Source organism: Aotus nancymaae, unplaced genomic scaffold, assembly GCF_030222135.1.
Source record: "Aotus nancymaae isolate 86718 unplaced genomic scaffold, 86718_ANA_hifiasm-v0.15.2.pri h1tg000025l, whole genome shotgun sequence".
NCBI lineage: Eukaryota > Metazoa > Chordata > Mammalia > Primates > Aotidae > Aotus > Aotus nancymaae.
Genome location: NW_026988438.1, coordinates 31,149,007 through 31,175,116, shown reverse-complemented (window position 1 = coordinate 31,175,116; position 26,110 = coordinate 31,149,007). Strand labels below are relative to the sequence as shown.

Below are 26,110 nucleotides of genomic sequence, written 5' to 3'. Positions count from 1 at the left end.
TAGAAGATGTTTTCTGCTTCTCTTGCTTCTGAGAACCCATGAAATCAACACATCCCCAAAAGACGTGTTGAGGGAGGAAGGGAAAGTGTCCTGCACCCCCAACCCTCCCGCACTAAGAGCGGTGGAGGACCCCCACAGCTTCGCACTTCCCTGGATTAGGAGGCGCCTTCTGGCCTGGAAGAGTATTCCCTCGGCTGGGTGCACGCAGTCCATCCCCAATGCTCCAACTTGAAAACTTTCAGTTGGCCACGACTACCCCATTCCAATCTCACCCCACGGCGCTTTCTCCCCTCTTAGTGCTGCGAGCTTCTGAGACCACCTGCCCTGCGCTCCCTACGTCCGAGGGACCGGGGCGAGGACCTGTTCCGCTGAGCCCGCACGACTTACACGGCGTCGGTGCTTCTCCCTGAGCCGCGGTGCGCACGGACCCCAGCCGGTTGTCCTGACAGCGCTTCCCAGGTCTAGCAGAAGTGAGGCAACCCCACCCAGTCACGAGGATCCTGCAGAACTCGAGCCTTTTAAGTGCTCCTGTAGGATCACGTGACCCACACCTACAGGGCGAGAGCTACGTGGTTTCCCTACCTCCTGGTCCCAGAAGTCAGCGCACCAAGTCAGCCGCACCTGTCAGCGCTTGGTGCGCACCTGACCCCACCAAGTCGGCGCTCCCCGTGCAGGAAGAAGCGAGCAGCCCCAGGGTGGATTCCCAGGGTGGAATCTTAAAAATTAATAACGATCATCAGCTGCGGTGCAATTCAGGTTGTTTGTCCCTTTGTTCTGTTTTGGTTTTCTCTCCCGCTTTTTAAGAGTTGCATTCTTAGAATTTCAGCCCTGTATTTTGAAATTATTTTTGCACTCTAGGACTAACTTGCAAGCCCGGAATTTCAATTTGGAAAGCGAGTGGTGTTTGACTCCCACTGTTAAAAAGGCAACACACATTCATTGGTTGTCTACATTCCAGCTGCACTAGCAATAAGCGTGCACCAAGTGCCGCTGTCCTGCCGAGCACTCTCTCCCTCCTGCATCGCTGCGTTGGAGTCTCAGAGCCACCTGATGTGTTCTGTTCCATTATACCCATTTTGCAAGTGGGGAACACAGACTAAGTGACCCATCCAGGGTCACATTGCTTGTAAGCGACCCGAATGCCTATTATTAACCAGCACCAAGTGCTGGGTATTGAGCCAGACAGTACGGGAGTAAAAACTAAAAAAAGGCAAGGAGGTTGCAATGGCCAGTAGCTAACACAAAATAAAGGAAGGTCATTACCAGCAACAGTAGCGCCAATTGCCAGACAAGCGGGAGAGGCCGTGGGGAACCTTCTGCACTGCCCCCCACCCCAGATCTCCTCACAGCTAGCTGCAGGAGTGAGCCTAGGGAAACCCACAGTACAGCAGCCCAGCCAACCCAACAGTCAGGGGGAAAATTGTTTTAAGTCACTTTCAGTCTCCCATAGTGCGTTATGCCACTAAGGCTAACTAAATCACTAGTTTTGTGAGCTGGAACAAACTAATGTCACTGAATATCCGTTTTCTCCTAAGTACCTACTTTATTGGGTTGTTGTGAGGACGAACTGAAAAAAGATGTGTAAATCACCCAGCACAGAGTGTGTCTTCAGTGACTGCAGTCATTCTTTGCTATCATACCTTCCATATGGAAGTACCCACCAATCTCTTTATGGCGAAAAATCTGTGTGGGAAAATAATTTTTCTTTAAAGCCAAAATCCACGACCTTTAATATTTGTAGGACCCAGGGCAAGAGCACAAATAGAGGTTTGTATGCCAGATACCTACCTAAATATTTAAAAGTTACAAAGTTAACAAATGACTAAGTACAATGTGTTCTACCATCCTACCTAGATAAATATACCTTGGGAATTGACATGACATGCTGGATTGAAACTTTGGATGATCTGCACTTAAATATGGTGGTGCAGAGAGAGATGGTTTCTAGTTCCTGGACTGCAGCCACCTCCTCTCTTCCCACACGGCTCTAGTTCAATGGTGGAACCTCAGTCCACCTTCCCAGAAGCAGCTGTCCTCCAGCCACCTCTTGAGCCCAAGAGTATGAACACCAGCATCAGCAGTATTCAGCCATGGGAGCATAGACATTAGCAGACAACACTGCTGCTGGTGTACAGTCCCTTGAAGTAGGCTCAGTGCCATTTGGGGAGGGAATTTGGAATTTGCCTTCTAAAGTGTGCATCCTGGACAAGGGCTTCTTGAATCTAAGTATAAGAACAACTACTGGCCAAAGAATACCTGTACTCACGTGGAACCACTTAAAAACTAAACTGAGGCCGGGGGCAGTGGCTCACGCCTGTAATCCCAGCACTTTGGGAGGCTGAGGTGGGTGGATCATGAGGTCAAGAGATCGAATTCATCGTGGCCAACATGAATGTCTCTACTAAAAAATACAAAAAGTAGCTGGCGTGGTGGCATGTGCCTGTAGTCCCAGCTACTTGGGAAGCTGAGGCAGGAGAATCACTTGAACCCAGGAGGCGGAGGTTGCAGTGAGCCAAGATCGCACCACTGCACTCCAGTCTGGTGACAGAGCAAGACTCTGTCTCAATAAAATAAATAAAACTAAACTGAATTTAACAGTAAACACAGAATGAGCCATACTGTAGGATATTTATTCAAAAACAGGTTGTCCCAAAAGTCTTCCTGCAGTTGTACTAACCTCAGGGCTATAAATGCTGCAACTTACAAGAACATCATTTGAAAGTTTAAGTTGATTTAACACTATTTAGCTCTGTGAATGTTGAATAACACGTTTTAATTTTCATTTTTTTCAGTTCCCCTGAGTGAAATATGGCATGCACTAGCCAGAAGAGAAAATTACAATGACATTCATTAAAATAATTAAAACAGTCAAAAGAAGTAAGCTTTCAAATGAATTTTGTAGGTCTGTAGCATTTAGACTTAAGTAGTTATTAAAACTTAAAACTGCACTAAGCTTTTTGGGTTTATCATGTGTCAGGTTCTGTGCTAGACACTGGATTGAAAAGAAAAAATTAGGGAAGAAATAGTCTTCTTTAGGGAACTTGAAGTTTAGTTGTGGGGAGGGGATGAAGGGGACACACAGATTGATCCTATCACACAATGTAAGTGCTATAATTGGGGCTGATAAAGTATTGGGGGAAACAGAGGACAGGGAGCAAGTGACTCTGTCCAAGGAGCCAGGGGAATCTTGTTGGAGGAGGTGACTTGAAGCTGGGCATTAAAAAATGAATAGCCTCTAAGGGGAAAGGTGACAGCACAGGCAGTGAGCAGGCCACCTGCACTCAGGTTGATGCTGTGCTCTCAGACTGATGGACTGTGTGACACCAGGCGTGTTCAGGATGGGTCAGGGGTTGACTAATACTGAGGTTAGAAAATTAGACTGGAGCCAGCTTGGAAAGGGTGTGAATGCTGAGCTCTAGAGGCTGATGTCATTCAAAATTAGCAGATTGGAAAGTCTGTTTATTTTATTTTATTTTTTGAGGTAGAGTCTTGCTATGTCACCCAGGCTGGACTATGGGCGCCTGCCGCCACACCCAGCTAATTTTTGTATTTTTAGTAGACATGGAGTTTCGCCATATTGGCCAGGCTGGTCTTGACCTCATAACCTCAAGTTATCTGCCTGCCTTGGCCTCCCAAAGTGCTGGGATTACAGGTGTAAGCTATCGCGTTCAGCCTGGAAATCGATTAATGAAAGAAAGTAAAACAGAACAAAACGGTACAGAACAGAATAGAACCATAGAACAGGGGTATGTGTTTTCCAGGGGTGTTATAACTGATTGACTATAAACAACAGAAATTTATTGTATCATAGTTCTGAAGGCTGCAAGTCTGAAATTAAAGTGCCAGCAGGGCCAGGTTCCCTCTGAAACCTGGACGGGAAGGATCTTTCCTTTTCTCTTCTGCCTTCTGGTATCCCCAGCTGTTCCTTGGCTTGTGGCAGCATCAATCCAATCTCTGCTTCAGCCTTCAGGGGCTTTCTCTATGTCTTTTCAGTGTCTTCCCTCCGTGTGTCTGTCTCCATGTCCCAATTTCATCTATTTATGAGGACACCAATGACATTGGAATTGGGCCCACCCTAATGACCTCATTTTAGCTTGATTACTTCTATGAAAACTCATTTTCAAAATAAGGCCACTTCACTGCTGCAAGTGATATTTTTAGCCCTTGTATTGAGAATAATCACAGGTGGACAAATGAATCTGTTTGCAAAGAGATTGGTTAAGCCTTCTTTTCTGATTGGCTTTCCTGAAAACAAAGATGTCAAACTGTAAGTCGATCACTCCGGATATTTTTGGGTTTCCCCAAGCCCTTGTGTTCTCTCCACCTGCATTTTCTAGGGAGGTTTGGGTTTGTTAAGCCCTAGTGTTTCAGAGCATGGGTCAGACTCCATTCGAATCTAGAAACTTGCACCTAGTAACCACAAGCAAGTGACTTCATCTCCATTTTCTCATCGTACATGATAAAAATACTATTAGCTATCTTGTGGCATTATTAAGAGGAAGAAATGAGAGAGCAGTACATATAAAGTGATTGTCATATATAAATGGTAGCTATAACAATAACAATGCTGGTCATGACAATCTGTAAGATTCTAGACTGTGACTGCAGTTCTTCCCAACTGTCTATCCTAGACAACTAAATTATATCTGGACGCCACACAAAAGCATGCCTCTCACTGACCTATAGGGTGGAGCTTTGCTATACTCCTTAAATTCCAGTTAAGAAGACAGAGAACGGCTCGTTTATACATCTTGAGCAGGTAAATACAATTCCAGTTGTCTTAGTTTGTAGGTTTGATTTTACATTTGCAGCTGCTGCCACCAAGATAAATGTGGAGCTGGAATGAAAACAAGGGGAATTGATTAACCTTATGGGCAACGATGCCCCTCTTGGAAGTGCCTGGGTCTCTCCCTGTGCTTGTCAAGGCTTTGATAGCCATTGTTCCTTTTCAGTGTTGTTACTGATCTTCAATGGGGCCTGCCTGGCAGCTTGGAAACACAGCTCGGAGGCACAGGGAAAAAAGAAATGTCATAGCCCCCATGCACCTCATTTAATTGCTCAGTAAACACTTTTCTTAAGGAAAGAAGTCAGATGTGTCACACACACTTGCAAAACAACATTGTGCTATTATAAAAGGGAGGAGGTGGGTGGTGGATCCAGCTGAAGAAAGTCTACAGCTGTTGTGTACCTTAGCCATCAGTGTTGAAGGCTTCATTATGTGAGAAGTAGGCCCAGGTGGCAGTAACCAAACTCTAAGACACAGACATACGCCCTGATCAACTTACTGAAGTGCTTTCGTCTCCTTGCACTTGGTAAGGAAGAGGCACCTCCTAAGACTAGCCACAGGCTACAGACTCCAGGGAAGTTGTGGATAATTACATGGTAATTATTTCTAATAAGTGCTTCCACTCTCAGCATGATTATCCTTCCCTGGGTTGCTTGCCTCCTTATGCCTGGTTTATGTAGGGAAACAATGTCCAAATTAATCTACATCTTTTGTAAGTGAGCCTATACTCCTCTGACGATCCAGATGGTTTAGCGCCCTTTAGCAGCAGGTGTTAAGGCTTTCTTACAAAAGGCACATTTTCAGTTTCCCTTCGGCTATGGGAAAAGCCAGGCAAATAAGACTTTGGTGGTTTATGGATAAATTATGGGATTAATATAGACATGGCCACTAAGGACAGCTGAGCAAGCCCTGTGTAAAACCAAGAGAAATAATCACAGCGAATATTTGTAAGGATTTTATGTTTTGCCCAATACTTTTCATCTATATCATCTCTTTTAATTTTCACATCAGCCCTGCAAGGTATATATTGACATTATGATGAACCTGCCAGTGTGCTTGGAATAGTAACTGATTAAGGGCATGGCCTTAGGAGTAGACCGAGGGGATTTGAATCCCAGCTCAGCCACTTAGCTGTGTAATCTTTGCTGTGTTAATTAACCTCTAAGCCTTAGCCTTCTCATGTATGGGAAGAGGACACCACCAACCCTTCCAGGGCTGATCTGAGGATTTGATGAAATTGTATGTATAGCCATCAACACAATGTCTGGCCCATAGTCATTCCTTGGTTGAAGGAAAAACATTTGTAAATGACAAACACAGATTAAAGAAACTCCCCCCAACAGACCCCAGTGTGTGATGCTCCCCTCCCTGCGTCCATGTGTTCTCATTGTTCAACACCTGCCTATGAGTGAGAACATGCGGTGTTTGATTTTCTGTTCTTGTGTCAGTTTGCTGAGAATGATGGTTTCCAGGTTCATCCATGTCCCTACAAAGGACACGAACTCATCATTTTTGATGGCTGCATAATATTTCATGGTGTATATGTGCCACATTTTCCCTGTCCAGTCTATCATCGATGGGCATTTGGGTTGGTTCCAAGTCTTCGCTGTTGTAAACTGTGCTGCAGGTGGGGAGTTGGGAAGAGATAGCCTGGGGAGAAATGCCAGATATAGGTGAAGGGGAGGAAGGCAGCAAATCACACTGCCACGTGTGCACCTATGCAACAATCTTGCATGTTCTGCACATGTACCCCCAAACCTAAAATGCAATAAAAAAAATAAAAAATAAAAAGAAACATCAAAAAAAAAGAAAAGAAAGAAACTCCTATAGGTGAAGTAGCATTTGGAGTCTCCTCTTTTTATCTTGTTTAGGCTCTATTTTATTTTCTTCCAGTGGAAATAGTGGTTATGGCAGGTGCTCTGCTTACTCATTCTGTGCCTATCATGAATTGCATGACCCAAAGTGGGTTATCTAGAAAAGTGATTCTATAGCGTCTGAAGGGTTTTCTAAAACTTAAAGAACTAAGTCACGTCACCAAATAAAGAAATACAGTAAAATGGGCAAATAAAGTAAAATGGGAAAAAGGTATTTCTTGGTAGGAATGCTCAAGCAATTACATAAAACCTTGTTGCTTTTTATGCATGGCAGTGCAGGCTAGACTGCTCAAAACTTCCTGCTGGGTTAACTGCTATGGATTTAAAGGATTCCCCCTTGACTCTGAAACAGCTACACCTAGGAACACCAAGCAATGAGAAAGAGAGAAATAACTAGAAGGCCAGTCCCCAGATCTCTTCATTCTCTCTTCTCAGATCCTGGCTAAATCTTCCTTGCTTTCCTCATCTGAAAATGGAAGTCATAACAACTTACCCACTCTATCCACCCTTACTGAGCCGAGGATTCTGAATGCACTAGCTAAAGGATACAGTCCATGTCATATGTCACGTGTGACACCATGCTCACTAATGTGATGTAAATTGCCCCTGCTTAGTTTGTTCCCCTCTGCCCCACCCAAAGATCTATCAGCAAAAAGAGAAAAGGAATTATCCCTTCTCCTTCTCAGAAGAAAAGTGACTTGACAATGAGTTGTTAAATTTTGGACTCCTTTGCCGTGAGACAGCTGGAAAAGTTAACTCCATTTTTTCCCTTTTGGTGTACCCCATTGTTAGTTTCTCTCAGTAAATTTTGACAAGAAACAGGCAAACAAAACAAAACACACTCGATCCTTATTATTTATGGATTCCATATTTGCAAATTCTCCTCCATGGTCTGGGTAACAAGGACCTCAGAATTCCTTGCCCAAGTGTCCACAAGCTTGCTTCCAGAGCCTGCATGCCACTCTTCCTTGGAGTCATCTTCCACCTGAGGGGTGGCCAAGGGCCACCTTACAGAGCTGGGATGCTCAGGGGAGCATGTCCAGGAGAAGGACAGGTGTGGAGGTAATGTTCTACACCGCCACGTTCCAGCACAGAACTTCAGGGAGTCTCAGAATTATAAACTCAGATTGATTTTCTAGGTTGCTATCAAGGTAAAAAGGTATATTTCATTTAACAGTTTGTTCCCTGGTTCATAAGTTACATATCTAGACACACGGTATGTGGGCCTCCATGTGTACTCTTGCCCCAAGCCTCCCAAGAAAGAAGCCGGCTTGGAAAGAAAGAAACATCTGTTGATTTAAACTACAGTTTACCCTTGAACGGATGCATTTCTACTACACAAGTCCACTTAACACAGATTTTTTTTTTCTAGAAAAGTGACATTGAGTGTTTCTGCCTTCTCTCCCACCTCCTTCTGTTTCTGCCATCCCTGAGACATCAGGACCAACCCCTTTTCTTCCTTCTCCTCCTCCTCAGCCTATTCAATGTGAAGACAATGAGCATGGAGAACTTTATGCTGATCCACTTCCACTTAATGAATAGTAAATACATTTTCTCTCCCTTATGGTTTTCTTTTCTTTTGAGATGGAGTCTCACTCTCTTTGTCACCCAGGCTGGAGTGCAGTGGTGTGATCTCGGCTCACAGCAGCTCCCGCCTCCTGGGTTCAAGTGGTTCTCATGCCTCAGCCTCCCAAGTGGCTGGGATTACAGGCAGGCGCCACCATAGCCAGCTAATTTTTGTATTTTTAGTAGAGACAGGGTTTTGCCATGTTGGCCGGGCTGGTCTTGAACTCCTGGCCTCAAGTGATCTACCTGCCTCGGCCCCTCAAAGTGCTGGGATTACAGGCATGAGCCACCGCCCCGGCATCCCTTGTGATTTTAACAACATTTTCTTTTCTCTAGCTTACTTTCTTGTGATAATATAGTAGATGATATGTTTAACATACCAAATGTATTGTTATGTTATCAGTAAGGCTTCTGGTCAACAGTAGGCTATTAGTAGTTAAGTTTTGGAGAAGTCAAAATTATATGTGGAGTTTTGACTGCATAGGGGGTTAACATCCCTAACCTCTGTGTTTCTCAAGAGTCAACTGTAAGATGTGTTTGTCATCACGTCACAGCCTCGTTTATTCTAACTGTTGCACCTGGGGAGGAGGGTGATGGGCTTCTCATTGCAGAATCTGTGGAACAGGATGCCAGCAGATAGAGGAGGGCCCCCAGCCAGCAGCTCTGAGTAAGCAAAGGAACAATAAGGGCAACAGAGGTGTAAATGCTGGAGATCAGGCCCCTCCCCATTCGTATGCAGTGAATCAGCCGCTAGCATGTCTGTATGACCTAAATGGGAGGAACTTCCCCAGCCCTCCTCTTTGCCTCCCTAAACCTATAAATTTTGGATGTGCCTGCCAAACTCAGCAGGTGTAAGCTCAAACTGGATTATTTTTCAAAAACATAAAAAGAGATGACATATTTTATACTCTAGATTTCATGAAACAGTTCATACTTGATTGATATTAAACAAGTATTATTGTTAGGCTAGGCATGGTGGCTCACTCCTGTAATCCCAGCACTTTGGGAGGCCGAGGCAGGCGGATCACTTGAGGTCAGGAGTTTGAGACCAGCTTGGCCAACATGTTGAAACTTTGTCTCTACTAAAAATACAAAAAATTAGCCAGGCATGGTGGCACTCACCAGTGGTCCCAGCTACTTGGGAGGCTGAGGCAGGAGAATCTCTAGAACCCGGGAGGCAGAGGTTGCAGTGAGCTGAGAAGGTGCCACTACACTCCAGCCTAGGGGACAAAGTGAGACTCCGTGTATTAGTCTGTTTTCACACTGCTGATAAAGACGTACTCGAGACTGGGCAATCTACAAAAGAAAGAGGCTTAATTGCACTTACAGTTCCACATGGCAGGGGAAGCCTCACAATCATGATGAAAGCCAAGGAGGAGCAAGTCACATCTTACATGGATGGCGGCAGGCAAAGAGAGGAGTACTTGTGCAGGGAGACTTCCCTTTTTAAAACCATAAGATCTAGTGAGACTTATTCACTATCATGAGAACAGCACAGGAAAGCCCTGACCCCATGATTCAATTACCTCCCACTGGGTCCCTCCCACAACATATGGGAATTCAAGATGAGATTTGGGTGGGGACACAGTCAAACCATATCGTTTTATCTCAAAAAAATAAATTAATTAAAATAAAGAAGTATTACTATCTAAACTCAAATTGTACAATTTCAGAAAAAACAAATGCATTTTAACAGGCTAAGTTAAAAAGCCATTATCAAAAATAAATAAATAAATAGAACTCTTTCCGATGCTAAGAAGAAAGACAGAGCTGAGAGAAGAGAAAGGAATTAAAAGGCATTGAATCCTCACTACCAGCCAAAGCCATGCTAAGTGTATCACACGTGATGTCATTCAGACTTCACCATAATGCTAAAAGGTTCTCCATTCTCTAATGAATGTAACAGAAGAATAGAGATGTTCAATCATTTGTCCAAGATCAAAGAGCCACTGGTGTCAGAGCTGGAATTCAAACATAGGTCTCTGACACCAAAACTGCCATTCTTCTCACATCTTTATCTCGCTGCCTCCACTCCAATCTGAGGCTTGGAATACAAGCTTTGGATTCTTCCAATCATCGCCCTGCTTCCCTATTTTTTGTTTATTTGTTTGTTTGTTTGAGACAAAGTTTCGCTTTTGTTGCCCAGGATGCACTGCAATGACTCAATCTCAGTTCACCACAACCTCCACCTCCTGTGTTCAAGCAGTTCTCCTGCGTCACCCTCCTGAGTAACTCGGATTACAGGCATGCACCACCACACCCAGGTAATTTTGTATTTTTAGTAGAAATTCGGTTTCTCCATATTGGTCAGGCTGGTCTTGAACTCCTGACCTCAGGTGGTCTGCCCGCCTCGGCCTCCCAAAGTGCTGGGATCAGAGGCGTGAGCCACCGTACCTGGGCTCCTTCCCTGTTTTTACCCCATCCCCTTAGCAAGGTCAACTGTGGATAGTCCTCCCTCATCGGGAGCCAGGAGGGTACGCTGACTGGAGGGGTCCTGTTGATAAATCTCATCCTGGTGATGGATTTTTTTTTCTAGGCCTCAGGACACCTGCAATGGCAAGGACACTTTTAAATACCCTCTGTCCTTCAGACCACGACAGAGCATCCTGTCAGGGTCTGGGAGCTGGGAAACAGGCCCTGAACTGACGGATCTGGAGACGCCCACGTGCTCCTGCACAGCCTAACCAGCTGTGCCCCTTGGGCTGTTAGTGAGAAAACTTACTTTTATATTTAATCTTGGTTTTCTCTCCTTAAATCAAAAGAGTGCTGAGGGATAAACCGGCGAAGCATGATAAGAAAGGGAAGAGTTTAATTAATGTGTGCAAGGTAAGCCCTCAGACAGACGCAGCTGGAAAATGGTGTATTTACTTCTGAGTTTTTTGACATTCAAGTCTACCTTCCCTTCCCCCTAGGCTCGTCTGGTTTTGCCTGTGTTTAGAAGTTCTTCTGTGGTCTGTCACCTTCCTTGCAAATCTGTTGCAAAGTAATCACATCTCAGTATTGGGATCTGTGTTTCAAAAATGTCAAGACAAATTTCAATGATTAAACTCTACAGATTAAGCTTGTTATTTCTCTAAAGATATGAAGGACAGATTTTAATTTGAAATTATAAATCTGAGGCACTGTACCATCCAGCTACCTCCAAAACCCAAAAACTCCATAAAGCTCTAGCTCTGAAGAAAAAAAAGTTAAATTCAATCTAAAGATGGTTATCTTGTGGAATAACCAGCCATATGTCATCTCATTTTATTGGGGCTGAAATTTTGCCCTGAGGCATCTGAAGGAACTCAGGTAAGGCATCCCTGATAAAGGTCATCTGTGAGGGAAACTTTGTGGGGATTTTTCCTCTTTGGATATCTATAAACTCTAATTAAATATGCATTATTGGTGTAATTTTGATCAAGGAGCTTTATGTTAGTATGAAAGCAACTACATATACTCTCCAGCACAGCTTACACAAGCATTATGCTAAATTATCAGATTTTTCTCTTCTGCATAGCTAAAGTCCAAGAAGTCATAATTCTTTATCAAACTGACAATCGGTTTATGCACCTGGAGATGTATCTAGAGAAATCTGCCTTGCATTCTCAACATGAAAATCTTGTGGCTGCCAGTAGGTGATACATCTAATTTTAACACAAGAAAAGACATCTAACAAACATCAAAACAAAAGCTACCCTTCAAGCTCAATTTTCTTGTTCACACATTGGTCCACCCTACCCTCACTTGATGTCAGCAGGAAGTAATCTCATCTGTGGAAAGGAAGCCAGCCTCCTCACTGCACCGACAAATTGTAGGAAAATGAAAAGGCTTGATGATTGCTGAATTTTATCCCTCTTTATTTCCAAAAGAATAATGAAGAGCCGTCTTTTCTCCCACTTAACATCCTAATCACCCACATCAGCAATTTACACTGAAGCTACCCACACCTCTGAGTGGGAAGAAAAAAAAAGGAATGCGATGCCACCCCTCCCCCACCCTGATACACCCATTGGAACCTGTCAGTACTGCATCTTTAATCAACCTCAAAATTGCAATCCTCCTCCACTCAACGCCCAGCCCCTGCTGGTTTAGGGCACTACATAGCTTCTGGTAAACTGCTATCCATTATTCATCCATATTTAGAACTTCTCTAGAGAAATGGCATTATCTCAGTCACTAAAGCTAAAAACTGTTTAAAGTTAGCCTTGTACAGTTGTTTATTCACAGTGTCTTTCATAGATCCTTCATTCACCTTGCTTAAATATGTTCAGACTGAGGCACAACTACAGAAACGCAAAGTATGAAAACATCACCCTATGGAAAAGTCACTGTGATTTGCATTTTGCTAATGTTGGGATAGGTCAAATGTTATTTCTCTTCTTTCCATAATATTTCATTGGAAATAAATCCTGCACCCTTTCACCAGTGAAAAGCCACTCAATGACCTGAACAAGATCTAGTGATAGAAAACATATTTTCAATAATACTAAACTCATTTTTCTGCCAGAACAAATTAGTCAGTAGCTGTCTCATATGTCACAGAGGTTTTCAAGAGGCACTTAGGAGGATGCCAAAAAAAAAGAAATCCTTCAATGTAGATTGTTAGAAACGTCATGTGCTAATGTAAAAATGCTCTGGCAGTCCTTTCGTTTTACTCTTCCTTATGAAAATACCGTTTCTCGTTTGTGATTCCACTCCTGAAGAGATGTTTTTGAAAATGGTTCCAAAGAGAAAAGGAAGGAAGTGTTATCATTTAGCCCAGAAAAGGCAAGATGGCAGGGAGGTAATCAGATAAAGGAGGAGAGGACGCAATGAACTCATCACTCCTCCAAATTCCCATCTCCACTGAAAGCTGGTTAAGAAGCGGGGAGTGGGCTGTATTGGTAGGAAGGTTTCTGTAGAGTTGAGTATATTAAGAATAGCATGAGTTCCTGAATGAATGAATGTCTACAATCAAAAATTGTCTTCCTTCAATGTTCTTTGCCATTTGAAGGGAAAGCAGTTTAAATAGCACACACATGTTTTCTTAGGACCTCAGTTTCCATCATCCTATAATAGAGCAAACAGTTGCTACCTTCCAGTGTTGTAGAGCAGATGAATTAAGATGATATGACTAAAACATGGAGCATGATGTCAGATCCATAACCAAAGAAAACTAGAGAAATCTGTAAAGCTGTGATGTATGTGGTAAGAGTGGGGGTAGAAAATCCAGGCAGAGTGGCTGACTTTATTTTATTGTATGGCCTAGTCTTTATATGATAATAGTGCTATTTAAGTTTACCAGACAGGAAAATACTACTCTTCAGCATCCTCTGCGAGACCTGTTCTCACATGTGTAGAGTTGACTGTGTACTTGAATAGGTGAATTATGCATTTCACCCAACTTTCTTTTATAATTTGAGTCATTAGACACGGCTATAGAGTTAACAGTTTTATATAAAAGTGTTCCTGTAGATTTTGTTTGTTCTTTTTGGCCTCTAATCAAAAGTGAAAGAGATTAGTAGTAGCAGTATTTGTGATTTCACCCTATTTCAAATATTCAAAGATGCTTCACTCTTGAGAGATACTTTTGACATTCCAACACATTTCAGCTCTGCATAAACATTCCTTTGGGGGCTTTTATTTTGTTCTGATAGTAAAAATTACTAGAGGAATGTAACTGAAAACTGATTTCCAAATAAGATACCCTGAGGCAATCGAAATATCCTATGTGGTTCTTATCCACTGTAAAGTACACTTTCCCTCAGGGAATCTGCTATCAGAGAAAATTAAAACCTAGCCACCCATTTTAAAGCCCATTAAGTCATTAGGTGGCTCTTCAGTGTTTTCCTGATGGGCTACACAGCACAAGGAGCGCCCCGCCCCCGAACCAGTGAGAAAGCATTGCGCAGACTCCTGCAAGCAGATTTCTTTATTTGGGAGTCAGTTTAGACCTGAGATGGACCTTAAGAATTACTCAGCTCCTTCCATTTGCAGAAAGAAAAAAAAAAACTGAGCACAGAAGAAGTCACGTGGATTTCCAATATCCACAGCTGGTTAGAGACAGAATAAGGGTTGAAACCAAATTCCTACAGCATCCTGGTATCACAGAGCCTTCATGGTCCTAAGGGTGGAATGATTTATTCTAGACCAGAATAATGTTTTGGATGGTGGTTTTGGAATACCATCTGCCTTAGAAGTTGCTTCAGATTGAAAAAAAAAAAAAAACCTTTTTAAAAAGTAAAGCATTTAAAATGTGTTTATTATGGCTGAGCACAATGGCTCATGCCTGTAATCCCAGCACTTTGGGAGGCCATGATGGACAGATCACCAGGTCAGGAGTTTGAGACCACCCTAGCCAACATAGCGGAACCTCATCTGTACAAAAAATACAAAAAGTAGCCAGGCGTGGTGGTGGGCGCCTATAATCCCAGCTACTTGGAGGCTGAGGCAGGAGATCCGCTTGAACCTAGGAGGCAGAGGTTGCAGTGAGCTGAGATCATGCCACTGCACTCCAGCCTGGACGACAAGAGCAACACTCCGTCTCAAAAAGAAAAAATGTGTATATTATGTAACATATATGTGCTATCATTCTAGTTCTCCTATGTAGAGTGATGAAATGGGGCGGCTAATTCTAGAAACCTCTTCCCACAAGTCTTACAGCTCTCTCCTTCCCCCTTTCACACAGAGGACGTTTTGCTCAAATGTCACCTTCTCAGTGAGCTCTACCCTGACTCCTCTATTTTTTAATTTTTTGATATGGAATTTCACTCTTGTCCCCAGGCTGGAGTGCAATCGTAGCGATCTCAGTTCACTGCAACCTCTGCCTCCCAGGTTCAAGCGATTCTCCTGCCTCAGTCTCCTGAGTAGCTGGGATTACAGGCATGTGCTACCGTGCCCGGCTAATTTTTTGTATTTTTAGTAGAGACGGGGGTCTCTCCATGTTGGTCAGGCTGGTCTCGAACTCCGCTCCTCAGGTGATCTGCTCACCTTGGCCTTTCAAAGTGCTGGGATTACAGGCATGAGTCACTGCCCCTGGCCCCCAAATCCCCTATTTAACCTACTTCACAGCACACACCCTGGGATTACTGATCCCTTTTACCCTGTTCTATCTCTTCTTCAAAGCACCTATCACCTGCTGACTTACTATGTAATTTACTCATTCTGATGCTTTTTGTTAATTAATGTAATGCAAGTGCTGAGAACAGTGCCTGGCATAAAATAATTCTTAAGTATTTGTGGAAGGAATTAATGAATTGTCCCAAATGGCATTCCTGTGTGCCCATGGGTGCACATCAGTTTCTGGTTGGTGGTCATCTTCTGACTCGATGTGCCCTGTCCATCAGCACATAGTGTTGTGGAGAGCCAAGCTTCATTATGACCCTGCCTAACTAAAAGGTAAACATTGTGTCTTTTTGGCCCTCTGTTAAAGAAACCTCACTTTCCTAAGATCAGCATGGTTTCCTGGCCCTCATAAATATTTCTACCTGTTTAAATCTTACTCAGTTTGCTACTTTCTAGACTCACTTGATCTAAAATGTGTACTGGCCACCCACAGTGTGTGAAGTTTGTGCCAGACGTTCATGGTGACAGACATGAGCAGTACATTCTGGAACCTATTAGACTAATGTCTCATGAAACTTCTGATTCCCTGATGTTCTCCCATCAATTTTCCTGTTCCTCTATGTGGCATACAATGTTACTGGCTTATCCAGGTCATTTCCCCTCCTATTTGGTATCTCCATTTAGTTTGGGCAATAATGTACTCAGGAATTCAGTCATGTTTGACTTTAGTGAGTCATGGCAACCCCTTCTCCCTTTGCCAGTGATTGGTCTACAAGTGAGTGTGTAATCCAGTCCTGGTCAGTGAAATATAATGAGAATTCTAATGGAGGACTTGAGAAAGATTTTTCTCCCTATCAAAAGGTAGGGGAAGTACCACAATCTTCAGCCCTAACTCCAGTACCTTGATTCCTAATTTGGACAATGTCATGTGAAAATGTGATGATGGCTGCTGCTATGGTAGCCATCTTGTGACCAAGAGGAAAAACAGCACATCTGCACTGAGGCAAAGGGGAAAAACTAAAGGAGCCTGGGCTCTGAATGGCACTAATCTAACAAACCCACCATGAGACCAGTCTACCTCTTGACTTACTTATCACGTTCAAATGATATTATCTATTAATCATTGACACTAGGTTGATAGTCTTTTCCATTTTTTGATTAATGTGAAAAGACACAGACTAATTTTGTTTATAAATATCTGTCAGCCCTGAGATAATAATATTAAGAAATGGCTTCATTTCTTTGAATCTTTCCTGTATGATTGAATTTTTCCTACTTTTTTTTTTTTTTGAGACAGAATCAGTCTGTCACCCAGGCTGGGGTACAGTGGCGTAATCTCAGCCCACTGCAACCTCTGCCTCCTGGGTTCAAGCAATCCTCCTGCCTCAGTCTTCCGAGTAGCTGAGACTACAGGTGTGTGCCTCCACGCCTGGCTAATTTTTTGTATTTTTAGTAGAGATGGTGTTTCACTGTGTTAACAAGGATGGTCTCAATTTCCTGATCTCATGATCCACCTGCCCTGGCCTCCCAAAGTGCTGGGATTACAGGTGTGAGCCACCACACCCGGCCAAGTTTTTCCTACCTTTTTTAAGCTTTAATTTCTCACCCTTCTTTTCAACTCTATAAACTTATTTTCTTCATAAAACCTAGAAGCTACCTGACTTCTTACCAGACATTGTCTTAAACCCCTTCTTTCTGTCTTATCTATGATGACCAAGATAGAGGAAGGTGCTAAAGGTTAGGGGAAAACCGAAATGTTTTCAAAATTAGCCTTGACTGGGCTCATGGTTTAGCACGTGAGGGTTTGTGTACGGAAAGTGAAGCAAAGAAAGGGAAATAGAAGGAGGGAGAGCATGGTTGCTCTTTTTCCACTTTGAACCTCGTTACCAAGTGAATCTTCCTTAAACACTGCCTATGGCACATCTTTCTCTTGGTTACAAAATCCTAAGGATTTCACTGAGCCTGCCAGGTGAGATTTCAATGGTTTTCTTAGCATTCAGCAACTTTCACAATCTACACCCAACCTCCCTGTCCTGCCAGAGTCCCTCTACTTATCTCGAACCCCCATTTTTCTCAGTTGGGTCTGTCTATTCACCTTTAACTTTTCATACCCATTCATGCTCCTGATCCTGGATATAGCGGTCCCGGACCTGGAATGAACCTTAACCAAACTCCATTTATCCTCTAAGCCTCTGCTATTCAGTAGGTAACCACAAAGGGTAGACTGGCCTTTTCACTGGATTTTTTATTTAATTTCATTGGAATTGAAAAACAGCTACTTGAAAATTACAAACTTTTGCTTTGTAAAAGACCCTATTAAGAAGATGAAAAAGACAAGCCACCAACTGGGAGAAAATATTTGGAAATCACATGTACAGGATTCATCCATAGAATATATAAAGCATTCTCTAAAGTCAACAGTGAGAAAACAATCTGGTTTTAAAATGGGCAAAAGAGTTGAACAGACATTTCACCAAAGAAGGCAGACAGTTGGCAAATAAGCACATGAAAGATACTCAGCCTCACTAGCCATCAGGGAAATGCAAGTTGAATCACCAAGAGAGATCACTTACAGCCTTATTAGAATAGCTAAAATAAAAATTACTAATAATACCAAACCCTTGCAGGGATGCAGAGAAGCTGGATCTCTCAGACATCGGTGGCAATGTTAAACAGTTCAGCCACTCTGGGCATCTGGCAGTTTCTTAAATAGTTAAACACACATTTACTATACAACTAAACAACAGTACCTCTGAGCATGTATCCTTGGCAGGTAAAAACTTATATTCACACAAAACTATTCGCAAATGTATGTGTAATAGCCAAAAACTGGAAGTGACCCAAATGCTCTTCAAACAGTGAATAGTTGACCACACAACCATATAGTAGAATACTATTCAGCAATAAAAAGGAACAAACTATTGATACATGAAACAGCTAAGGTGGATCTTAAGAACATTATGATGGCTGGACGCAGTGCCTCACGCCTGTAATACCAGCACTTTGAGAGGCCCAGGTGGTTGGATCACCTGAGGTCAGGAGTTGGAGACCAGCCTGGCTAACGTGGTGAAACCCTGTTTCTACTAAAAATACAAAAAATTAGCCGGGTGTGGTGATGGGTGCCTGTAGTCCCAGCTGCTCTGGAGGCTGAGGGAGGAGAATTGCTTCAACCCAGGAGGTGGAGGTTGTAGTGAGCCAAGATCACACCACTGCACTCTAGCTTGGGCAACAAGAGTGAAACTCGGTCTCAAAAAAAAAAAAAAGAACATTATGAATAGTGACAAAAGCCAGTCTTGAAGGATTACACATTGTATGATCTTATTTACATAAAATTCTTAAAATGACAAAGTTACAGAGAAAACAGAAATTAAATGGCTGCCAAAAGTTAGGGAAGGGGAGGGAGAGCCTAATTATAACAGAGCAGCACTAGGAGATCATTTGGGTGATGGAACAGTCCTGTATGGTGGTTGTGATTGTGCTTAAACAATTCTGTACATTTGATAAAATGTCATAGAAGTATACACAGAGACAGATAAAACATTTGAATACATATGAATAACAGTGAAATATGCATGAGGTGTAGTTAATTGTATTGTACCCATCAATATCTTTGTTTTTATAATGAACTATAGTTATGTGAAATGTTACCATGGGGTGGTGGGTTTGTCTGGGATCTTTTTATATTACTTTTACTCCTTGTGAGTCTGTAATTATTTCAAAATGAAAAATTAAAGAAAGATACTTGATTCTATTGTGGGAAAATTTTTAAGCATATTTGATATATGAATCTATTTTTCCAGTGTACATTTTATTAAATCTAAGATGTGCTATAAATATAAAGTATATACTGAATTTTGAAGACCTAGTATGAAAAACATAAAATGCTTATAATTTTTATATTGATTAAAATGACACTTTAAAATATATTGAATTAAGTAAAATATATTATTAAAATTAATTTCACCCTTAAAAAACTTTTTTAAATGTGTCTTTTAGGATAATTTAAAATTACGTATGTGATTCATATTATATTTTTATTGATCTCCTACTCTAAGCAAAGGTTCTTAATGTGGTACTCTGAAAATGGACACCTATGTTAATGGGCATATGCATATGAGCAATTATTACCTAAGAGACAATATCCATGTGTTTTTTTTAAAAAAATCTTATTAAAGTATAACTGACATATAATAAGCTACATCTTTCACTCTGTGTAATTACTCTGAGATTCATCTATGTTGGGCATATCAATAGTTCACTCCTTTCCGTTGCTGAATTATGTTGTGTTGGACTGAAATATTCTTGTCCATTTACTTGCTCAAGGACATCTGGATTGTTCCCAGCTTTTGGCTATTAGAAATGAAGTTGCTGTTAACATTGGTGCACAAGTCCTTATGGGACATATGCTTTTATTTCTTTTGGGTAAATACCTAGATTGACACATATAGTAGTGAATGCTTAACTTTTCAAGTTATGAAACTGTTTTCAAAAGTGTTGTGCCATTTTCATTCCCACCAGCAGTGCATGAGCGCTCCAGTTACTCCATATCCTTCCTTACACTTATTGTCTGTCTTTTTGATTATCACCATCACACTGGGTGTCAACTCACCATGATTTAAACTTGAATTCTCCTGCCTCAGCTTCCCAAGTAGCTGGGATTACAGGCATGCTCCACCATGCCCAACTAATTTTGTATTTTTAGTAGAGACAGGGTTTCTCTATGTTGGTCAGGCTGGTCTCGAACTCCCGACCTCAGGTGATCTGCCCACTTCAGCCTCCCAAAGTGCTGGGATTACAGGCATGAGCCACTGCACCCAGTCTATGCCTTTCTTTTTAACCCATATGCCTTTGTTATTTCTTTTTCTTTCATTAATACATTTAAGAATTAGAAATATAATTACATAATTACTCATAAGTAATCCTAGATATAGATATCTAGATATATATATACTCAGTATAACCTTTTAATTTTGCTAATGCTTCTCGGGTTGCGAGGTGTGAACCTAAGGTGACAATGTGAAAGAAGTGACACTAAGGCAAGACACTCCAAGCTCTCTGTCATGCCTGCTTAAGGGCTGCTGGAGGGCACCTTGGCTGTGCGGCAGCACCAGCGCTGGGAAAGCACCCACTGTTTAGCCAGCTGTGGAAGGAGACATTCAAGACGTCTCCTTCCCTGGAGGAGTTAGGAGACTCCGCTCCCCCAAGCTCTTGTGCTAGGCCTTACGGCTGTCAGGGAGGCCTGCAGACATCTGGGGGCTTAATTGCCTCTATGTGATGCTGTGTTTCAGTGGTCATGTTCCATGTCTGCTTTCATGTTCCACTTCTGCACTTGGTTCCTCTTTTTCTTAGAAGATAGAATCAGTAATAGTAACATAAATCTTAATGTCTTTTTCCTTTTTGACAAGTATGGAAAAAGTGCTGACGCACCATGCTCTTTCCTTCACCTTGGCTACTTGAAAGTCCTGGGCCCCTGTCTCCAAGACATGTGATTTACCCGACCCTATCACTGACCATCAATGACTTGCCCTACCTACCTTGTCCCCTGCTTTGTGTGCAATAAAAGTCAGAGTGACCAGGCACTCAGGGCCACTGCCAGACTCCGTGCTTTGGTTGGCAGTGGACCCCTGAGCCCAAACTCTCTTTCCCTCGATCTCAGTGTCTTGTGTCTTTATTTCCACGGTTTCTCATCTCTGCACCAGTAGAGAGGGGCTCATAGGACCCTGTAGGGCTGGACCCTACAATAACCTACGTTATAATGATGAATAGGAGTGATAGAATGGATATACTTGCACTGTTCTTAAATGAAAAGCATTCAGTCTTCCATCATTAGGTGGGGTGTTACCCTGTAGGGCTGGACCCTACAATAACCTACGTTATAATGATGAATAGGAGTGATAGAATGGATATACTTGCACTGTTCTTAAATGAAAAGCATTCAGTCTTCCATCATTAGGTGGGGTGTTAACTGTAGGCTTTTCATTGCTGCCCTTTATGTGGTTGAAATTTCTTCTTTTCTTGGTTAAATTTTTTCATCATGAATAGATGTTGAATTTTTGTCATACGCTTTTCTGCATGTATTGAAGTGACCATATGGTGTTTCTTTTTAAGTGTATTAATATGGTGAATTACATGGGTTGATTTTCAAACACTAAACCAACCTTGCATTCTTGAGATAAACCTTTTATTTGGTAAAATTTATAAACAGTGCTTGTCACTATGTTCACAAAGGTCATGACATGTAGATTTTATTTTCTAGTAATATATCTGGTTTCGGTATCAAGGTAATGCTGGCTTCACAGATTGAGTTGCAACGTGGTTTTTTGTTTGTTTGTTTTGAGACAGGGTCTCACTCTGTTGCCCAGACTGGAGTGCAGTGGTGCAGTATCAGCTCACTGCAGCCTTGATTTCCTAGGTTCAAGTGATCCTCTTGCCTCACCCTCCCGGTAGCTGGGACCACAGGTGTGTGCCACCACACCCAGCTTTTTTTTTTTTTTTTTTTAAGCTTTGTAGGGGCAGGGTCTCATTATGTTGACCAGGCTAGTCTCAAACTCCTGGCCTCAATTCTCTCATTGCAGCCTCTCAGAATGCTAGGATTACAAGCATGAACTGCTGCACCTAACATGGATAGCAAAGTGTTTTATTCTCTTTGCTTTTCTTGAAGTTTTGTGTAGAATTGATATTCTTCCTGATTTTAATGTCTGGTAGAATTAACCAGAGAAGCTATCTTGGATTGATGTGTTTTCTGAGTTTGTTTGTTTTGTGGGGAGGTTTCTAACTGTAATAGCTTTATTATTTATTATTTAATATCTTTAATAACTATTGAGCTATTCAGGTAATCTATGCCTTTTTGAGTGATCTCTGGAAGACGGTTTCTTTCAAAGAATTTGTCCATTTTATCTAAGTTGTCAAATATCTTGCCAAAATAGTTGGTTGTAATAGTTTCTTATACTTTTAATACCTACAACTTCTGTATTGGTATCCCCTCTCTCATTTCTATAATTAATAATTTGTATCACTTCTATTTTTTCTTGATGAATCCAGCTAAAGGTTTATCAGTCATTGATCTCAAAAAAGCAGTTTTTTATTCCAATGATATTCTCTATTTTTGTTTTTCTATTTACTCTACCTTCTTGAACATTTGAAATATATTTACAATAGCTCTTTTAATGTCCTTGACTACTAGTTTTATTATCTGGGCCATTTTTGTTCTGTTTTCATTGATCGATTTTTCTCCACAATATAAGATATATTTCCATGCTTTTTTGCAGGCATAGAATACTTACATTATATATGTACAAGTTAAAGAATGATAACAAAATGAACAATGTTTACAACTATAAACAACTTAACAAAAAGAATATTATCAATACCTTAAATCTGTCCCTGATCACATCCCTGCCTCCATCCACTCAAAGGTGGTCACTATCTTGAATTTTGTGTTAAACTAACTTTTATTTATTTATTTTTGCCTAGGTATGCAATCCTAAAATAATATATTAATTTTAACATTTTTAGAACTTTGTCAAATAAAATAATTTTAGGCTTGTTTCACTCAATATATTTCTGAAATTCAACCAAATAAACATGTATCTGTTCATCCATATTCTATCCTAAATGGTACTTCATTAAATAAATATTCAACAAATTATCTACTATTTGAGGACGTGAGAGCTATTTCCAGTTTTTCTTTTTGCTTGTTTGATTTCACTAGTATAAACAGTACTTCTATGACCATATTTGAATATGTCTTTGGTGCACATATGCAAAAGTCTTTCTAAGCTATATATCTTAGATGATATTGCTGAGTTGAAAACTGTATGCATTTTCAACTTTACTAAATAACACTAAATTGTTTTCTGAAGTACTTGTACCAATTTACTCTTCAGTCAAAAGTGTTTAAGTGTTTCTGTTGCTCTACATCTTCACCAAAATTTGGTTTTGTCAGACTATATAGATTTGCCAGTCTGATAGAAAAAACTGGCATCTATGAAAGTCATTTGTTTTCCCCAAACATTTCCAGTTATCCCTGCTTCCAAGCACATGGTAGAAGGAATTGCACTTCCTAAATCCATGTGGTGAGTGCGTTTGTTTTGACTTGTACTGAATTGTGAAGGAACGTGTGCCAATCCCTAGCTGGAGCAATTAATTGCTGATGCAAACACCTCCATAGTCTCCTTCCCTCTGGCAAGGAGGCCTACAACATCGTAGGTGACTGTCGTGTAACCCTGGGAACATGAGTGACCATACTAAACAGATGACTGACCTCAGTTCCTAAATGGACCCTTAATGTGAGTGAGAAGTAAAATTTTGTTGAGATGATTCTTGAGTGTTAGTGGCAACAGTATTACCTAGCATATGATGACATACAGAATATTTCATTGTGGTTTTAACTTGCTTTTTCCTGCTTGCTAAAGAGACTGCACATTTTTTCTTATGTTTTGTCTGGCCATTTTTTATTTAGTAAAATGCTGGTTTATTTATTTATTTAAGCCATCTTTCAATGGGTTTGTCTTTCTCTTACTGATTTATAGAAGTTCTGTAGACATTCTGGATTCTCACCTTTTGTTAGTTTTGTTTCAATTCCATTATACAGTATATGGTTTTTCTTTTAATAGTTCTTAAACAAAACTTTTTATCTTAGAAAATTTTGAGCATACAAAAGTGGAGAGAATATTATAATAAGCCTCCATGTAGCCGTACCCAACTTCTATAATTATGGACTCATAGTCAATCTTTTTGCATCTGTAATCTCTGCCCATTCCTCCCATCCTCAGATTATTTTGAAGAAAATGCCAGACAGTATATAGTTTCATCTATGTATCTCTAAAGATAAAAACTCTTTGTGATTTGGAGGCCCAGTGTTATGTAAGTGTCTCTGTTCCAATCCCCCAACCTGTATAGACTGAAGGCTTTCCCTCTTCCCCCTCAAACCTCAGCTGTAGGCTTCCAGGGAGAGTTTGTGTCTCAGCTAATCAGATGACTAAACACACTTAAAAACTATTTTTCCATTGTATTATGCTTAAAACACTAGAAATAAATTAGTTTTACATGCACTCATGTTGCTTAGACATGTACTAGTAAGTATGTATTATGTGTGCATAATTTTTACATATGTGTGTTTACCACTATCCATTTAATCTATAAGCTTCTATTTCTATTCACCATGGTTTAAGTAATATCCAGCCCAATGTGATTCAGAAGTAAATGCATAATAAACTCCATCTGATAGTGAAAGTTCTGGTGGTTATTCGGATATCATGAGGAAAATGAACTCAAATTGTGGCTTGATTTTCATAGGCAATTCTAATGGCTATATAAGAAATTTATCTCACATGGAATAAAACATGGAATTTTCCCTGTTTTATTCATTTCAGTTTTCTTTCTTTCATACTTATTCTAGGTAGTCTATGCATTGTATGTTCAGTAATGTTTTTGAAAGACATGTAACTCAAAATACATGGTTGTACTATGAATAAATGCACTAAACTGATATTACCATTATAGAAGATTCTGGGAAGAACATTCAATTATTCAGTCCCTTAAAATATATCATTTTATTGAGTTGCTTCTTCTAAGGCATTCACATACAGTGTGTGCTCCGTCTTTTAGAGTTTAACAATTCCATTTTCATACCTCTCTAAACACACCATTTTAATTGTTATTTTTAAAAACATACCACTAGTGATTTCTATACTATCTTATCTTTACATAAATGTCTATATACAATATTGTTATGTTAATTAAAAATAAATACAACTGTTTTGTTATTGTTATATTAACTTTCACTTAAACAAGGGAAAAGAAAGATTAAGTAGCTGACAGTGCATTGAAGAGTAGCTGTTAGAGACAGAATGCTTGTTCCTAGTACTGCAAGGAAAAATTAGAATTCAGACAAAAAGTTTTCTCAGCAAGGCAATTTTACTTTCTACAGAAAGGGTACTGCTTATCAGCCATCTTGCCATGAGAGTACAATGAACAAAGGAAAGGCAGACATATTTATTCCTTACATATTGGGTCCTTAATGCTGTGTCTGATCTCCGTTGGTTGGAGCCAGATCTCACAATCTAAAACTAAACCCGATTGGCTGACAACTTAAAACTTTTCTGAATAGGTAAAGGCAATGGAGAACAAAAGGAAAAGAGGAAATCAAAATAAGGTAGGGAGAGGAAGTCGCTTGTGAAAGGACTTAGAAAAGTAGTAACATAAACATCTTGGTTAAAGCACAAGGACATAGCTCTGGGCAGCAGGGTGGTGATAGTGGCAGTGAGGGGCTCACTGAGGTGCTCAGATTCTCGTAGCTGTGCCAGGATTTAACCATCACCATGTCAAGCAAAAGAGCAAAGACCAAGACCACCAAGAAGAACCTCCAGCACACAACATCCAATGTGTTTGCTATGTTTGACCAGTCACGGATTCAGGATTTCAAAGAGGACTTTAACGTGATTCATCAGAACAGAGATGGTTTCATTAACAAGGAAGATTTGCATGATATGCTTGCTTCATTGTGGAAGAATCCAACTCCTGACTATCTGGATGCCATGATGAATGAGGCTCCAGCCCCCATCAATTTCACCATATTCCTCACCATGTTTGGTGAGAAGTTAAATGGCACAGATCCTGAAGATGTCATCAGAAATGTTTTTGCTTGCTTTGATGAAGAAGCAACTGACACTATTCAGGAAGATTACCTGAGAGAGCTGCTGACAGAGAGCTCGGTTTATGAATGAGGATCAGTTTATGAATGAGGAAGTGGATGAGCTGTACAGAGAAGCACCTGTCAAACAAAAGGTGAATTTCAATTACATCGAGTTCACATGCATCCTGAAACATGGAGCAAAAGACAAAGATGACTGAAAGA

At 40.9% G+C, this 26,110-nt stretch overlaps 1 protein-coding gene and 1 pseudogene across 3 annotated transcripts in view; one reads left to right on the top strand and one right to left on the bottom strand.

Annotated features, from left to right (window-relative positions):
* CPVL (carboxypeptidase vitellogenic like) overlaps nucleotides 1–26,110 on the bottom strand; it is a 196,547-nt gene that overhangs the window by 153,339 nt on the left and 17,098 nt on the right. The window contains exon 1 of one of the 3 annotated variants that reach the window (XM_021670140.2): nucleotides 388–513. The exons of the other annotated variants lie outside the window; for them this stretch is intronic. The gene's annotated coding sequence lies outside the window, so the exon portion shown is untranslated. Of the gene's footprint in view, nucleotides 1–387; nucleotides 514–26,110 lie in introns of those variants that run through there. 3 annotated transcript variants of the gene reach the window in all.
* Nucleotides 25,575–26,106, top strand: LOC105713943 (myosin regulatory light polypeptide 9-like; annotated as a pseudogene).